Raw genomic sequence first — 19,749 nt, forward strand, 5'->3', positions numbered from 1 at the left:
TGTTAAACAGTTAGACAATGTAATTAAAAAAACAAACAAACAAACAAACAAACAAACAAACATAAGGGAACTGGGGAATGGATACCGTTGTCAGTGAGATTATTTCTGCAGAGCAGGAAACTGCCTCCAAGATTTCTTTTGTCCATATCATTCACATTTATAGAGCATTGTCCATTAAATGAAATAATCAGGGCAAAGGTTTATATTGCGGAGGAGCCTGTGATTAGCTGATATGTCTCTTTCAAAACATGAAGAACTTCTCTAACAAGTACCATTATTCCTTTGTCCTTTAAGACTGAAAGTCACAAAAGATTATAATAAACACACATGTATGGGTTGGGGTATTCCAAGGAGAATATGATCATTTGTAGAGTGGGTGAAATGCTGTTAGAAACACAGTAATAACTATATCCTAGAGCAAGAGCTATACCCAGGAGATCTGAAATGAACTGAGCACCAACACTCCAGCTGTGGAACTAGATGGGGTGTGAATGTGTTGCCATGGTCTACCTGAAAGAGGCAATCACAGTTATTGAAATATTAGTCATTTTCAGTTGAGCCTGCTCACATGCAAATGTGTTCCCAGTAACAGGAAAGTCTTTCCCTGAACAGTAGAGCCAGTCTATAATGTGCTACAGTCAACAGAATGTGCCCTGTCTCAGGGCAGGGAAGGAAAGGCTCACACTTGAAGATCTTGATGGTTCACAAGAAGTAGGCTTGGTGTGGTGCATAGGTTTCAAGGTACAGACTGGCTCTGACCATTTAGGGAGTCACAAAATCCCTATGTGTAACCATCAAAAGTGTATTATAGTATGTTAACAAATTAAAAAAAAAACACATCTTAACTATTAAGCAACATGTACACAATTCTGCCATTGAGATTCTTTAAACACAGTGACATTTCAGTTTTGCATACATATGCATATATGTTAGATATATATTATGCATGCTTTATTTTCATTATATATGTTTTAATTTTGCAAATTATTTCAATTATTTCACAGTCAACATATATGCAGCTGATGTAACTGCTGAATTAATGTGCAAAAGCAAAAATTATATCTTACTGGGATAAAGGCTTAAAGCCAAAGAGGAGTAGGAAATTGGACACTCAACATCATTGAGAAGTGAAAACTCATTATACAGTCTAAGGCAGATTAGACAAGTCAACTGTTTTGCCTTTCCTCTTTCCCAAGCACTCCTGCCTGTCAAATGTTTTCATACCATAAAGCAGTCCAGGAATGAATGTAAATAACCCAGAGACACTCCCTCCCTCCCTCTTTGAGTCATTGCCACTGTTGTTGCTGTTTGCGCATGCGCATGATGTACATGTATGTGCTTGCTATGGCGTGTAGTCAAAGGACAACTTTGTGGAGCTGGTCTCTCCTTCCACCTTTGTGTGAGTGAGTTCCAAGGATTGAACCTTTACCTTTACCCAGGGAAACATTTCAGTGGCCTTGAAGGCAGTCCTCTCTGCCATGGGCATTGACCAGATGATGCGGGATGGCACTATTGTCTAGTTTAAATCATACTCATTAGGTTTGAGTAGGTTTTTTCAGGTTATATTTTTTTCAATGCAAGCGTTGACTAATTCTCTGTGGGTAGAAAGATAACTACCCTCATTAGTAAATGCGTTTGGAGTATTTTTCTAGGTAGGGAATCCTTCTAGAGAACAGGCTGGGGAGCCATGGCGTACTGTGTACACTGGGGAGGAGATGCTACTTGATTGGACGCTGTGCCAGAGACAACATGATGCTATAGTTACTAAGGAAATTGACAAGAATCAGGGTATTCGGCACACACTGGATGTTCTTGTGGTGTGTGTGTGTGTGTGTGTGTGTGTGTGTGTCTGTGTGTGCATGTGTGAGAATTTGCTTTTGTTATTTTGACTTTAAGCTAACTAGAAAATATCACAGTGGATTCTGGGTTAGGGCATATGGAAAGTGCATCCACAATGACTGGTGTTGTGATCAGCTTAGCCTGAGAGGTTCAGACAGGGCAGGCCTCACTAGGGCATATGGAGCAGCAACAATGAGGATTTCTAGCTCATGCTACTTAATCAGGCTATCACCTGACATGGGCAATGGGTTTGCTGATTGGCTCTGCTGCTTTGGAATCAACCTTGACACAGCTGACAGCTGCCTTCTGCTGCAGCTTACCATTTTTTTTCTGCCACAAATCCAGCCCGCTTTGCCACAAATCTGACTGCTTTCGTGAACTCCTTCCCAAGAGTTAGAAGTACCAGGCTGAACCCCAAAGCTTCTCCTTTCTCAGTGAGGTCATCATTCTTTTGCCTGGAGATCAGCTAATCCTGGGTAATTAGTTCTCCATCATCAAATCGAGCCACCACTGACTTGAGTATCTCTGTGGTAATGGGCAGCAATGCCTGCTCACAATAACCTCTCTGATGCTGGAAGAGGATGTGAAGGGTAATGCTGTCATTTTGCAAATCTTTGTGACCAGTGATGGCTAATGCCATCCATGGTGAACAGCAGCAGCTAAAGCTGTTTTGTTTCTGTACCCAAGCAAGGGTTGAGAGAGTGAGTCTGTTTCTCTATTGTGATGTCTGTACTCAGAGAAACTAGTTAGTCAAGGATGGCAGTTTTGTGACCAGCATCCACACCATAAAAGGATAGTTTGCTAGACTTCCTGCAGCTGCTAAGACAAGACTGAGCTTCCCAATGGACTGATACACCTTGGTATTGTATTCCTGTTTCCTTCTGTTGGACCCACTTGTACCTGATTTCATTTTGATTGTCCATCTGAATGTTGTTGAGGGACTGTAAGGAATTGTCTAGTCCAAGGAAGCAGTATGAAATGAAACATGAAAGCATGGAGCTCCCTCAGGATGGTTGAGCGTTCAGATGCTTGTCATGGTAAAGATTTCTACTTAGCCTGTTGGAACCAGATGGAACAAACTTAGAAAAACATTCCTGACCAAGAAAGAAAAAACTATAGAAAGCACAAAGCCATTCCTGTATGATGTGCCAAGTTATGGCTGGTATACTGGTCTCATTTGGTTCAGGAAGAAAGACAAAAGGCTAAGAGTGCCATGCAAAAGTGAAATTATGAACTATGTCAGGAGCCATGGTGCACACCGAGAACACTAGATAGAAATGGACTCCAGGAACTGGAGAGGTGGCTCTGTCTGCAAATCATTTGCCTTGTAAACATGATGACATGAGTTCAGATAACCAGTGCCCACATAAAAAGCCAAACATGGTGGCAGGTGTCTGTAACCCCAAGGGCAGTGAGATGGGAAATGGGGAAAGAAATAGTTTACCTATCTGGCAAAGTTCTAAGCCAATAGGAATTCCTATCTATAAAAACAAAAGTGAATGACTCTTGAGGTTTCCCTCTGAACTACACACACACACACACACACACACACACACACACACACACACACACACATACTTGTTCACCCCCTGGCCCCTAGGCACATGTAGCAAATAGGAAAAAGAGAAGAAAGGTCAAGTGGAAATTACTGGTCTCTTTGGAGACTCAGTTGTGTCATATGATGTTTTTCTGGAAACTGTCTTATGAGAAGATGTATATCAGGGGATGTTTTGCTGAAGCAGACATGTGGGAGGATGCTTTGCTGAGAACAGACATGTGTTTTTGTGGAATCTGCCTGGAAAAATGGCATGTGACGTCTTAGTAGAGGGGGGGGGCCTGAGAGGACATGTGATGTTTGGAAAGGATTTAAATGTAACCCAATAGACTGTGGATGCCATTGAGGCATTGGTTCATCCTGCCACTCTTTGCTGGTCCTTGTTGGGCCTTGCTGATGCTGGTCTTTGTTGACAACACTGTGGCATTGGTTTGCCTTGCCTTCTTCAGTGATCATTGTTTGCTGTGACTTTGAAGAAAGAAACTCACCAAAGAACTTCTTGTGATAGTCTGTAGGCTTATTGCTGCTCTGGCCAATTGGCAGATCCCCGTGATTTTTTTTTTTCTGGTTTGAACTGCTGTTGCTGCTTTATGAATGGTGTTTGCAAGTGGAGCGTGCTACTGCTGCTAATTCTTGTGAACTGAACTGCTGGTATCCTGACAATGAAGATTAAATTTGCTCCAAAGAACTATTTCTAAACAGGTCCACATCCTCTTTTGTCCTATTAACCTTTCCTATCTGCTATCTCTGCTGGATGGTGGGCTAGAAGGGAGGTTAAAGCATTTAAGAATACTTATTAAAGTAGGTTTTGAAGAATCCAAACCTATAAAAGGACTCTTGGGTTCTGTCTGGAAAAGTCCCCAGCACAAGCATCTTAACTTTTGATCCTTTGTGTGTGTGTGTGTGTGTGTGTGTCTGAGTATAAACATATGCAAATAGATATAAAAATCAAATATGTAATGATTAAATCATAAGAAAAATTATTTCAAAACATATTCACTTTTATAATTATTAAGGAAGTAAGCAATATATGAGAAAGATTGGTATGTTTATTTAGTTTTATAAGAAGAAGTAAATTTTAATAAAATATACTGTAGGGCACAAAACATCTTTCATATTGTTCAAAGTTTATTGACATCTTGATTTGATAATCATCAATGCTGAGACCTCTGCTCCACATAGTTATGTAGTATGAAACAGCAGAAGTATGTTTAGGGCCTTTTCAGACCTTGTTGGAAATTCTGGCCTTATTTTAAGATCCCAATCACACAGATCCCAAGATTACAATATACGTGTGTTCTAAGAATCCAAAGATATATTAAATTCAGTTCTTACAAACTGAGGAAAAATGATGGGAAGATATTCAAAGTCTTTGTTTCCTATAATTAAACTACATTTTCTAAAGAGCAGAAAACTTTGAACTCTGCCCTTCATAATGTGCAATAGTCTTGAATATGAGCCACGATGTTCTGGCAGTGTTTTAGCATTGCACGGCCTGGTGGCATTCACATTGCAAACTGTGCATGCTGTATGTTCAAACCAAGGCTGAGGGGCAGTTTTGGACTGCATCCTGGGTGAGCACGTCTGGGAACACCTCAGATTCATCCCATACTTCATTTATGGTTAAGTTTTGGTCATTGAATATTTATTCAATTTTGAAATTATTGTTGCCCATTTTTCTGTGACCCCACTCCATTCAGTTACAAAAATGAAGTACACTTGCAATTCCTAGTTTAAGAATCTGGGCCATGGAGACAGCTACATTCTGGTATTCTGGGATGCCAATATGATTCATTAATACTGGCAGATATATGGGCATATGCAAAGGAGACTTTGATTATAAGGCCCAGTGCTTTTCAACACATTCATCTGAGAATGCACAGTTCATTCACTGCACACGCCCCAGGTATGAGTGGAATTTTCAAAGGCAGCAGAACCTCCTGGGGTAGCCTTCATATGCTCCCTTGAGAATGAAAAATTAACCTCTTGGGATCATTATAAACATCGAGTAAAGAAATGATAATTAAATCTCTAAGTGATGGCTTGCTGATTCCTGTGGTATGGAATGATTAATATCAGCAGGTCAAGGGCAGAGTAAGGGCTCCCAGATCACTAGAGGAGAAGCTCCAGTTGGCTCCACCTGCCCACCTTTCCATTGGCAACTGTCCTTCAGGAGACATGCAAAGAGTAATGGACCCTCAAAACCTACTGGGGGAATTTTTTTTATTTTTGACTCACAGCATAGGTAGCCTTAGCATTCCTCTGGAGCTTCAAAAGATTCTCTCTCTCTCTCTCTCTCTCTCTCTCTCTCTCTCTCTCTCTCTCTTTCTTCTTCTTCTCCTTCTTCTTCTTCTTCTTCTTCTTCTTCTTCTTCTTCTTCTTCTTCTTCTTCTTCTTCTTCTTCTTCTTCTTCTTCTTCAATATATCTCATTGGTTTATTTGCTATGCTTTTGAAAATCTAGCCTGTAACTTAGCAATTTGAGAACTGCATAGCCACAGTGGCCCTGATCCTGTATGCACAAGTAAAAGCAAGAAAGTACAAGATGGTAAAATCAATACAGAGGAGACACCATTTAATCTTTATTTTCTCCAAGATTACTCCTCACCTGTGCTAAGGACTTTTGTAAAGAGATGAATATCCTACCTTTTTCTTATTCCATCAGTCCCTATGAGGCAGTCCAGTTGAATAATGCTATGGTCTTTTGTGGGCAGGCTATAAAGAGGGAGGAAAGACACACTTTACCAACCAGCAGGTCTCACTCTTGGAGCAATTTGTAGAAGAGAGAAAGCACCTTCATATTTACCGGGTCTCCACATAGAAGGGTCTCATAAGCCTCTTAGAAAACTTGACCTTTTTCACTTTTCCAATACACTGAGGGTGGGGTGTATTTTATAATAACATCCTCCTTGTTCTACAGAATTGTAAGACTTAGAAGGAAATGATCACACTTAATGCTGAATACAATTACATGCCACTTATTGATGAGAAAGCATTAGGAGAAAAAATCAGTAGGGATTTGTTTAAAAGTCATTAAGTGTACCCACAGAAACCTACATGATCTAGCCTGTGATACAAAACACATAGGATATGTATATCTATGTAGGTATATGGTTTTGTGTATGCGTGTATATGTATATATGCATGTCTACATGTACACAAACATACACACACATATATATGCATATACACACCTGTATATGCATATATATATACACACACATACATTATATATATATATATATATATATATATATATATATATATATATATATATATATATATATTTGGTGGTTTTCTCCAATTGCTCCTGGGGTGATAATGAATATAATAATGTAAGATTGTTCAGAACAACAGAAAATGATGTAACTGAGAAATGGAGTCTGTTAGATATGGGAGGCTGCTGAGGATAGGCTCACTTAAAAAAGAACAAAAATAAGTGAAAACTTTTTTTTCTGTTTCATATTAGAAGTAAACATTAAAATGTAGCATTCCTTCCAAGTCTCCTTAGAGACATCTTCCATTGAACACATGGCCAGGAGGGCAGAGAGAGCAGCCTCACTGAGGAGCTGGGAGTCCTTACTGTGCCCTTGATCATCTGGTTTAATCATTTGGCACCAGGGGAGATGGCCCAACAGTTGAAACACTTGCTGCACAAATAAGAGGACCAGAGAAGCTTGGATCCCCAGAACCCAAGTAAATGACTTGCAGATGTCTTAGTTATCATTCTATTGCTGTGGAGATGCTATGGCCAAGGCAACTTACAGAAGGAACAGTTTATTGGAGGCTTGCAGTTTCAGAGAATGAGTCCATTAACATCATAGTGGGGAGCATGAGAGAAGGCAGGCAGGCATGACCCTGAAGCAGTATCTGAGACCTTACATCTTGAGACACCAACATGAGGTAGTGAGAGCTATCTGGAAATGGGCTTTTTGAAACCTGGAAGTCTGCTCTCAGTAACAAGGCCATATCTAATCCTTCCAAAAACAGTTCCATCAGTTGGAATCCAAACATTCAGATATATTTGCCTGAGGGCCATTCTCAACTAAACCACCACATTCCACTCCCTGACCTTCATAAGCTTATGGTCATATCATAATCAAAATGAATGTAGTCCAACTTCTGAAGTCCCCATAGTCTTTCTCAGTCCCAACACTGTTGAAAAGTCCAAAGTCTTTTCTGAGATTGAATCTTTTCATTGTAACTCCATGTAAAATCAAAAAGTAAATTGTATACTTCCAAAACACAGTGGCACAGAATGTATAATACCATTCCAAAAGGGAGGAATGGGGACATAGTGTAGAAACACTGGACCAAAAACAAAACAAAACCCCAGCAGGGTCAACTTGTGTAACCCTGTGTCTGATGTCAAAAGATGTACACGGCACCACCCTTCCACCTTTACTGACTGTAACACACCTCTCTCTCTTGGACTAGTTTGATCCCTCTTTATTTAGCTCTTCCTGGATGAAAGCCCACAGTGCTGGCTCCTCCAAGCATCCCCAGAATTTCCAACACAATCCTGGCTTTACTTTTGATGCTTCTCACAATGGCTTTGCAGGTCCCCATTTGGGGATTCCTCTGCCACATATTCAGACTCAGTGGCTTTCTTTAGCCAACGAGAAAGATTCTACAATTTCTTTACACTGTATCTTTGTTGTCACGAAAGCCTGAACCATGTGGCTGGTGCTGCCAAGTTCTTCCCATCTTGCTTTGGATGGGACAGGTCCCTCTTCCTGAATTATATTTGCATAGGCTTTTCTTTGTCCTTGTTTTCTAGACACAGGGAATTCCTTAGGCCTTTCCTTTTACTAAGTGTAAAGGACTGGCTTGGTTTTACTGTGTTATTGCAAACACAGAAGGTTGAGACAGGATTCCTAGAGCGAGATGACTACCGAGAATAGCAGTATTGACGAGTTCTGGGTTTGATTAAGGTAACTTGCCTCAAAGATTAAAGTGGAACAATTGAGGAAGATTCCCTACACTAACCTTAGATACACACACACACACACACACACACACACACACACACACTCACTCACACTCACCCACATGTATGAAAACATACATATACATATACCACAGACATACATATGAACGAATGATAGTATGGTATGAGGGTTATAGTTGATTACCAAATAGATTGGCTATGGAACCACCTAGGAGACAAGCCTCCAGGCACTAAATTAATCAAGATGGGAAGAGTCACACAAAAGGAGGGCACTACCACATGGGTTTGAATATTAAACTGCATATAAGCAGGAAGCCAGCTAAATGTTAGCAGTCAGCTCTCCATTTTTTCTGACTGCAGATACCATGCGACTAGCTGTTTCAAGTTCCTGCTGCCTTCAAGTCTCTGCCATGATGTACCATGTTCAATAACTCTGATCCAGAATAAACCTGCCCTCCTTGCATCCCTCTTAACACCTTCCTTCCTTTTTCTTCCCTCCCTCCCTTCATTTTTCCTTCTTCTTTCCTAATTTGGCATATTTTATCACATCAATAGAAAAGTAACTAAGTCATAGTAACTACATGAACCACCAATATGGTCACTCATGATATCATTAATCAGTACTGTTTCCTGTCCAGAATGATGGATACTATAATCCCATATGACCTGCAATGCAGTTGTTTGTTAATACCAGCCTTCCTACTGACACATGAAAGATGTATAGCATATAATATGCCATTCAACAAGCATTATGACAGCTCTAAGGCTACTAGGCCAACGGAATTTTGTCAGCCCCATTGCAGTCTCTTGAGACCTCCTGTCTAAATGCAGCTTGCCATTGATTGACATGTTCTTATGCAGCATGTATCAGTCAGTTTGATAGCATAGCTTTAACAAAGCACTGCAGCCAATGATCAGGTCTATCTTCTCACAGGCCTGTGCACTAAGACCATGTCCAGCACAGCTTGGTCTCTTATGTGTCTGTGGTTTTGGATATTTCCCTCTGCCTTGCTGCCCTTGCTGCTTCTCAGTCTCCTTCCTTGTAAAACAGGCCGAGTGATGCTTATCTTTCCTCAGTTGTTTTTGCAAGCCAATGAGGACTACCACAACCCTAGGTCTTTAAAATATATACTTATATGGTTAAAACAACTGTCATAAAGTAGCGTGGAAGTAGAGGAAAGGCCAAAAGAGAAACATGAATTATTATCTCAAGAAATTCTTAATTTGTGAGAAGTGAGCTTCAGGAATCACAAGGGCAGACAGATTTAATCAGGAGTCCCTACAAAAGCAATCAAGATCAAATGAACTGTAATTATGGTAATCAGTTCATGAACTTTCATGTCATGTTCCTCATTTCAAATATTATGAAGTCCTGTATAGTGAATCAATCTGTCATTGCAAAGATAATAAAATTTTCATGTCTGATGGGATGTGGTAGGTTTGAGGGGAAAAACTCTCATTTTTTTTTCATCAGAAGCTTCATCAGGGTCACCATTTTTAAAATTTTAATTAAAGCAAATGAATCTTGCGAATCTATTTTTTCAAGTAATAGATGTAATACAGCTACTTACAACTCCCCTTTGAATTTCTCCATGAGTCAGTCCTCAAATTGAATCAGGGACCCTGGTGCAAAGACCCAAATGAGCTGCACTTTTCATTGTAGCATATTTCTGTCTGTAGTTTTATTTTGATGCTGTGATGGTTTCTTGAATGTCTGAAAAACATCCTAAAACTATAAGACTTGAGAAGGCAGAGAGTGGCTGTTACTCACCTGGCCCACCATGTGTCCCCTTGAGTTGGCTCCCCAACCCTCCTTGCTGTGGTCTGTGTGCATCACATGAATTGGCCTTGGTTATCACTCTTTCTCTGCTTCTAAATCCCCAGCCTTTCCCCATCCCTGGCTGGCTCTGCTTGATGTTTTCTCTGCCTGAAGCACTTCTTCCCAATTTTGTCTGGCCACCTTCCATGGGAAATGTCATCCAAATGCCACTGCTTCAGCAAGACTTTCTCTGACTGAATGTATTACAATGAGACTCCCATTCCCTGGATACTCTCAATCCTTTTCCTACCTTTTCTTTTCCTTAGTGTACTTGTCACTGTGTGAACATCCTAATACCTATGAATGTCCAACCAGTGCATGCATTTGTCACTTATTACCTGTGTTCTCTCCAAGATCTAAAAATCTCTAAATAAAGCCACACACACACACACACACACACACAAAAAAAAAAAAACAAACGAGTGAAGCTGTTATTTTTAGTTATGATGTCAATATCTGTTATATGAATGATACATGATCAATAGATGTTCAAATTTATATTTGAATCACTTCAACAATTAATCAACCACACTTACAAGGATTGTTCTGGTCAATTGTTTTCATTTATAGTATCACAGTTTGGAATTCCATAAAGGAGAGGTCTTCTACAAATGATTTTCTGTAGGTTTAGATTTTTTAAAACCTACTTTAATAAGTGTTGTTAAACACTTCAACCTCCTTTCTAGCCCACTGATCAAAGGTAGGGGAGAAGAAATGGTAATAGGATATGGGAGATGTGGACCTGTTTAGAAGTAGTTCTTTGGGGAGATTGGAAAGACGAATCAGTAGTAGCTGGGCAGTCCAATCAGCAACCACCAAACATGAATCAGTAGTAGTGACTTGATCCAGAAGACACCATAAGACTCAACCAAATTGGCATGAATCTGCAGAAATGACAAGAAGCAGCTGAGACACCATGAGAAGTTCTTTGGTGTGCATCTCTCTATGGAGTCACAACAAGTGAAGATCAGTGAAGACCAGTGAAACATTGCAAGGTGAACCAATGCAAGAGAATCATTGGCAATGACCTCCAAAGTGTTGCAAGTGTTACAAGGCAAACCAATGTGAGAGTGTCAGCCACAATCTTTTGGATTATACTTACACTCTTTCCAAACATCACATGTCTTTTCAAGTGTCTGCCTCAGCAAACATCCTCTCAAGTGTCTGCTTCAGCAAAATGTCCTCTCATCAGACAGCTTCCAGAAAAGCATCACATGGCACAACTGAGTCACCGAAGGAATCTTAACTCTCCACTTCAACTTTCCTTTTTATGCAGACTTTTAAGAGTAAACAATACTCCCTGAGAAGATAAACTCCATTTAGAAGACAAGAGGTGCTTGGCCTAAGTGTTCCCAAGTCCCTTAGTTCCTGATAAGGCAGGAGCTCATATGGCTTTTGATTCTCTAACTGAAATTTGTCACTAAAAGTTCTGCCCTTAGAGCAAGAGATATGGCTCATCCTTTTAGAGTACTTGCTGGTCCTTCAGATGACCTGAGTTTGATTGTTAGCACCCACATTAGAGTTACTACCTGTAACTCCAGCTGCAGGAACTCTGATGACACACTCTTCTGGTCTCTTCTGGACACCTGCATGTATATGTGATGCATGTGTCTGGACACACACACACACACACACACACACACACACACACACACATTAATGTCCTTGAGAAGAGTCCACTCCAAGTCATTGTTCTTAGAATTTATCCTTACATATCTGTGAGAGGAATCAATGATTGAAATAATTTCCTTCGGGACCATGCAATTCAATTGTTCCAAATGGATTCTTTGTGAAGGTTGATTTCATAATGCATTGAGCAGTTACTTTCTTTCATAAAGGGTAGAGCTACTTGCATTTCAGTTGGAGGTATGGTTCTGTCTTGACTCTAGGATAATTCCTGTCTATAAAGTCTAGAGATTTAAAGACGGGCCCCCAGCAACGTCAGACTTTCCATATGGATTTTCTTAACATGGTTATGTTTGGTAATGGTGGCTTCAATAATTTCATTATTTTGCTGTGTTTACTGTTGACAACTTATCATTTGACACCATAGGAAGGTTGCTGCTTTGAAGGGAGCCTTTTACAATGCACAAGTCTCTTGTTCCATGCCTGTCTGTCTTTATTTTTATCATAGCAATTCTCTAGCCATTCTGATTTTATTTTCCATTCTCATTGAATTAGGTTTCCATTTTATTGGTACCATTTCAATGAAAACAATGAAATATAGTTGGTGTATATTTCCAGTCTGAAATCTCTAACTAAACATCCTTAAAGTGACTTATAGTTGTTTTCATTTTATAATAGGCAGCATTAGGAATTGAATTTGTTGCTCTGTCACTTTAAAGATACAATAGCTTTATTGAGATATAATTTTGAGCACTGTAGAAAATGGCCTCACAGAGAGACAAGTCTGTGTCCTCTTTAACTGGGTCCTAAGAGCCATTTTCCAATTGTGTGAAATTTCTTGACTAATAAAGTAATCTTTGTTTTTCATGTTGAGTCCCTTGGACCACACCTGGTCACTTAAGTTATAGGGAGGACTCCCATACTTTCTGACAACATGGGAAGATACAAATGTGTCTCTGCATTTTTCATGCCTGTTTTATTTTCTCTGCACTTTTTAATTTGTGTGTGTGTGTGTGTGTGTGTGTGTGTGTGTGTGTGTGTGTGTGTGTGATAGGTTCTCACAATGCAGCTCTGGCTGGTCTGGAACTAGATATGTAGGCCAGGCTGGTGTTAAATGCACAGAGGTCTGCCTGCCTCTGCCTCTCAAGTGCTAGGGTCAGTGGCCCAGGAAAACATGTTAATAGATGAAGAATCCATTTGCTTAAGATCCACGAGGACTTGCCATTGCCTGCCTTGGAAATGTTAGCCACTGTGACAGGACTGAAATGGCATCTTTGTGATTCAGGTTTGCATTTCCTTGGTGACTGATAAGGCTAAGCATTTCTTCAAGTGCTTCTGATCATATGTGTATCATTTTGATGAAATGTATATAGATTTTTTTCTTTTACCTAGATTTCATTGGATAATTTTATTTTATTTTATTTTATTTGGTTGCTGAGTTATAAGAACTTCAGACCCATCTTCTGGAGCTAAGTGATTATGAGATAGAGGACTTTAAAATATGTTTTCACATTACGTGGATTATGTTTTCACTTTCTTGATAATATCCATGAAAACTCAATTTCTAAAAGCTGATGGGCACACACACACACACACACACACACACACACACACAGCATTGACCATTTAATTGTGAGAATATAATCTGAGAAAAGCATTGTGAGGTGAATTCATTATTGTGAGAATGTTATATGATGCATGGGTACTCAGATGAGCTGGCTGTGAGATGCTTGATGACAGAATTCCAAACCCTTGCATGTACATTCATTTGATGATCAAATATTGTTATGTGGCAATGACAGTTGTAACTTGTGCTTTCAGTGCCTTAGTTAAGAACACATTGACTGGGGCCAAGTCATGAGATTTTTCTTTTATTTTTCTAAGTTTTCATACTTTCTGGTATGATCTAAGATCCATTCTGAGGTAGTTTTTGTTTTTAATGGTATGAGCAGAGGTTCCAAGTCATTCTAGTTTAAATTTTAGCTAGTTAATTTTAATTAAATTAAAATAAAATTGCACATAGTTGTACAGTATGTTACGAAATATGTATACATTGTAGAATGGGAGATAAGAGTGAATACATGCATTATTTCATATATCTATTCTTTTTGTGGTGATAACACTTAAATATGCTCTTTGAGAATTTCCAAGGTTGTCATACATCACTATCAGCTATAGTCACTATGTCGAACATCATATATTTTTGATATCTGGTTACCTCAGCACCATTTCTTGAAAAGTAGGTTTCCTTCATTAACTCATCCTAGCTCACTTTTCAAAAATAATTTTACTGAGCTTCCGATTCCATGAGCTTGTTTGTTAATAAATAAACATGAGTATTGTTTCTGCATTGCAAATTTAATACTGATGTATGTGTCTGCCTTACTTGAGTTGCATGCTGGATTGACTACTGTAGCTTCATTCTAAGAATGTGTGAATTCTCCATTTTTGTTTCTCCATTGTCAAGATTTTGACACTTATTTTGTACCTGCGAGTGTCCAGAAGATTTTTATCAATACCTTGCTAAAATTAGAAAAATGGTTCTATGTACCATGCGTTGGAAGATAGGTTTGAAATCCTTACTCTCCCAATAATCAAGGTGCTGTGAGCCAGGTGTGGTGGCACAGACCTTTAATCCCAGCATTTGTGAGGCAGAGGCAGGTGGATCTCTGTGAGTGCTAGGTCACCCTGGTCTACAGAGAGAGTTCCAGGACAGCCAGGGTTACACAGAGAATACTATCTTGAAAAACAAGACAAAATAAAAACCAACCAACCAAACAACAACAACAAAAGAGGTGCTGTGAATTGGGCTTATTCTACATTACGATTGTTTCCTAGCATGATGCTGTAATCTCTGGCCCCAGCAGCAACCAGAAACAACAGCAGCTGCCACAAGAACAAAAAACTTGAAGTTGTCTATCTTTGATCGTGAAGTTTCACTTCATTTGTTTAATTCTTTAAAAGTTTCTTTAAAGGCTATTTTTCATTTTTCAGAGTATGAATCTTCTTTTGCTGAGTTTATTAAGAATTTGTGGTTGCTGTTGCTCCTGGTCTTGTTGCTAGTGGAATGTTTCCCTGAATTATATTCTGAGGTTCTTTGTTGCTTGTGTCTAGAAATCTAACTATTCTTGTCATTTATTTTTTATAACCATGGTGCCATCTAATTGCATATTTTATTGTTTGGAAACCACACAGGGACTATAACCCCTGGAAGAAAGCAGGGACTGTGTCTCATTTTGTGCTAGGCATGCAGTGAGAAAGACGTAGTTAAGAATAGAAAATAAGGTAAACATTAAACAGATATTTATTGGGTTTCTTTGTCATTGCCAGCACACTCAAGTATGTTTGGGGAATACAAAGGAATATAAGTGTGTACTTTCTCCACCCAGTTATATTTTGCTTGCAATTATATTTTGCTTAGGATGAGTACTTAAAAGAAATGGCAAGGTCTACTCTCCTCTTCTTTATGATACGTCCCCCATAATGCCATGCTTCCTTGGACTCCATTGGCTGTGCTTCTCCCAGGGTTTCTATTAGTGCCATGAAATAGCATAGCCAAAGCAACTTGGGAAAGAAAGGGTTTATTTCAGCTTACAGTTTCACACCACAGTCCATCATTTAGGGAAGCTGAGACAGAAACTCAAGCAGGGCAGAAACCTGGAGCTAGGAGCTGATGCAGAGGTCATGAAAGACTGACTCTAACTGGTTTGCTCCTCATGATTTGTTCCACTTGGTGACTTACAGCACCCGAGACCGTTATCCCAGGGGTGGAACTACCAGGCCGGGCTATCCCACATCAGTCATTAACTAAGAAATGCACCACATTGGCTTTCCCGTTGGCTAACTTGGTGGGGGTATTTTCTCAAATGCCTTCTTCCCAAACGACGCTAGTGTGTGTTGAGCTGACATAAAACTAGGTCGTGTATCATCTTACAACATTACGAAGCTTAGGTTTTCTGGTATTAGGTGTGGATTTACATTGGAACACTGAACCCTTGTTAGAGTCCTGGTATAGTTTGCAGTTTTAAGTAAAAAGGCATATTAATGACAGAAATTAAGCCAAAAATTGAGAGTGAAATAGGACTGTTAAGAACCTTTCTCTAGATTCTTTTTTTTTTAAAGGAGCTTATGCATCAGTATTGGAACTATGTAATAAACTGTTTATGATTTGTCACTATGACAAATATTGACTATATCCCTGCAAACCTTTCTTCTATATACCTAGAAGTCCATTATTTACGTGGAGTCATTGTAGTGGAGAATATGCCTAGCTACTTTTGTTACAATATTTAAAAGTCACAAGAAATACAGAATTTCTTCATAAATGTAGGATTTTTTTTATAAGGTGCTTGTAGATATATTCACGGCAGATGTTTCTGGCCAGACAGTTGATTAATTTGTTCTATTTAGATAAAAATCTTAATACCTTTCAGTAAAAATGAATTAGCATTTGAAGAAAAACTTGAAAGGGAAATTATCTTCATTAACTTTTTTAAATGAAAGGCAGATCATTGGCTTGATTAGATCTTTCATACAGTCTCGAATTATTAGGACTAATTTAAATTTTCTCTCCTCCTCAGTATATCAATGCTCTAAGACAAAATGGGGAATAATTTTAAATAGGAAATAAAGACACCGAATTAACCCAATCAGACAGCACCTCATGCTATGAGACACGGAGAAATGCTATTGAAAACTTACAAATATGAACTCACGCTGACAACTGTGTCAATAGGGAAAGTGCACACAATGTAAGTGGGAAAACGTACAGCAATACGAACAAGTCTGTACTCAAGTGTGTGGGGACATCCTGAAGGATACTCGAGGCTTTCTGGAAAGTCATCTTAGAGATGCATCTGAGTGGATGCTCGTGTACTCTATTGTTTGAAAGCTCATTTCAATTCTTTTATGTATATTCTTGAGAAATCCCAGGAAGCACCCCAGATCATTGTTTATCTGAAGTGTCTATCTATACCTAGCAGTGTCACAACCAAGCAGATTTAAATGTCATTGTCTCCATACCCAAACATTAGATGGAGCTGGGGGAGTCTTATGGAAGAGTTAGGGTGAAGGATTCAGGGACCCGAAGAGGATAGGAAGTTCAAAGGAAGACCAAGAGTGCCAACTAACCTGAGCTCTTGAGGGTTCCCAGAGACTGAACCACCAACCAAAGAGCATACATGGGCTGGACCTAGCACTCACTCCCCACACATACACAAGTAGCAAAAGTGTAGCTTGGGCTTCATGCTGGTCCCCCAATGACTGGAACAGGGGCTGTCCCCGAATCTGTTGCTTGTCTGTGGGTTCCATTCCCCTAACTGGGCTGCCTCCTCTGGCCTCAGTGGGAGAGGACTCACCTAGTCCTGCAGTGACTTGATGTGCATGTGTTGGTGGGTGGTGGGTAATACTGGGGAAGGAGGATCCCTCTTCTTAGAGGGGAAAGGGAGTGGGAAGAGGGGAGAATCTGTGTGAGGGGGTACTAGGAGGAGAGGAGGTTTGATATTGAAATGTAAAGTGAATAAATAAATAAATAAATTAATAAAATGACATTTTCCTTGGCACAAATCTATAAAACTTGGTGTTTCCTCAAGCCTTTGTATCTTAGAAATAATTCTGAGGTTTCCCTGACCATTATTATTATTATTATTTTTAATTTTAGATTTACCAAGTAGTTACAACTTTCCATTTATTATTTTATTCTCAAAGGAAAGGATTTGTAAGTCTGAGAATGACAGTGGCTCCATCCTCCTACCACAGGTGCAATACTGGGTTGTGCAGTGGTGCACACAGTGAAAGTTCGGTCCCCAGGGTAATGTTATCTTGAAGTTGTTGAAAGTTTAAGAGACAGGCCTTAGTGACATGTTCCCACTTCATGGGGAGAAGTGGCGGTCTCTTCAAAGATGACTGTGTACACCTTGTCTTTCACTCTTTCCTTGGTATGGCGGTTTGAATGAGACACATTTTCCATGTGTTCACGTACATGGAGACTTGGCTTCCTGTTGGTGGCACTGTTTTGGGGGCAGTTATAAAAGCCTTAGGAAGTGGGGCCTTGCTGGCAGAAGTATGTCACCAGGCATGGGTTTGAGAGCATATAGGCTTCACTCTACTTCCTGTTCTTTCTGCTTCCTGTCTATAAGATGAAATGTGATTGGTAAGCTTCCTGCTGCATGCTGGGACCAAAAGCCAAAAGAACGTCTTTCCCATCTAAGCTACATTTGGCCATGTAATTCTACCACGGCAACAAAGAAATACTTGGGCTTAAGCTATGGCCAAGGCTTCTTACACACACTCCTGTTATGTGTTACCGTCTTTACCCTCATCAGAAGCCAAACTGATAAGCCTGCATTATTTGGGATTTTCAGCCTGCCAAACAACGAGAGAAACTTGGCTTCTCTGTGAGTTAGCTTTAGCAATTGTTTTGTGGTCCTGCAAAGCTGACTAAGGATAAGCCATCAACCGTATGTTGGACTATGTCTAAATATGGCTCTGTTCCTGAGAAAGGGCATCCTTCTCAATGTTCCAAAAACATTTACCTGATAAATAGGTTTTAGAATTCACCTTTCCTGCTCTGCCAGAGCCATTGTCTGGCCTTTACCAAGTGGTATTTGATCTCGTTTTATTCAACTGAAATTCATATCGAAGATGAGGATCCTGATAGACCAAAATTGAGGGGCTAGGGCAATTTGCCCTCCATGCATAACTTAGCAGGTCTATAGCGGGCTCTCTGTCTCATCTGTCAGATTTCAAAATCATTTGGAAAGGAGGCTGAAGAGGTACTTATAAAGATGTCAGTGAGTGCTAACATGAGGCAGTACCGCCGGAACATATTGATATTGTTATGCTCTGGTCTGGAATGACTGATATTGGCACTCTAAAGGTCATCGGTCTGTGTCTATTGTGGTCGACATTCAGAGCAGACACCTCTATTCATTTTAACTCATCATCCGACTCACCGGACAGTGGCATTTTCTTTGCCCTCACTCTGCCCTTTGACAGTTGGCATTTTATAAGTTTTGACAGTGGGATGTGAGTAGATATAGCTCATATTCCTTCTATGTCGAATCATTTTAGACAAGGTCAGGGTCTCCCAGCATCCTCTTCTTCCTTGTGAGTAAATGAAGTTTATTTATTTAGGAGTCAGTTGCATGCTACCGTTGCATAATAAAACCAAGTTAAGTCTAATAAAATTATACAATGTATTATAACACATAATATGAGCCCTGTAGGTAATTATAAATCATGTGCTACAGTGTTACTAAAAGGAAAGGGACCCATCAAATGGACCTTAGCAACAGAGAGTATTTAAACTAACATATTCAAGGCTAAAAAGATAAGTCAGTGCTTAAGTGAGCTTGCTTCTCTTCCAGAGAAACAAGGTTCCATTTCCCTATTGTCATAGCAATTTGCATCCATCCACAACTTTGATTCCAGGGGATTCTATGCTCTCTTTGGCCTTCATGGGCACCAGGCATATTTGTGCTGTATACATTTACACACAGACAAAACACAAAACCTCATAAAAGAAATGAAAATAAAACATTTAAATGAACATAGCCAAAGTCTTCTAACTTAGGCATGGAATCAATATAAAAGTTTTCAATAAAACACCTTACATACTTTTCATTGTCCTAGGTCTCTAAACAACGTTGTGCTTTATTCTTACAGCACATCTCCTCAAACCAGCCACATTCCAACTATTGCTGTCTGCTTGGGTGTTACTGATTAGGGAAATACAGTTTTCTAGCATCAATGCATATATAAATTAAGTAAGAAGAAAAGTTACAAACACATTGTGTTTCAGTATTGCAAGATTGTTACGTTTTATAAGCCAGAAGGATACCTTGTTTTGTTCTCTGCAACTTCTCCATCCATCCCTTTTCTTTCCAATGGCTCTCAGAGCTATAATTCTGCCATTACTGGTTAATCACAAGCCATGGCTTTTCAGCAGGCTTTCTGGATTG

Source organism: Mus caroli, unplaced genomic scaffold, assembly GCF_978045245.1.
Source record: "Mus caroli unplaced genomic scaffold, Mus_caroli_1 scaffold_8, whole genome shotgun sequence".
Taxonomy (NCBI): domain Eukaryota; kingdom Metazoa; phylum Chordata; class Mammalia; order Rodentia; family Muridae; genus Mus; species Mus caroli.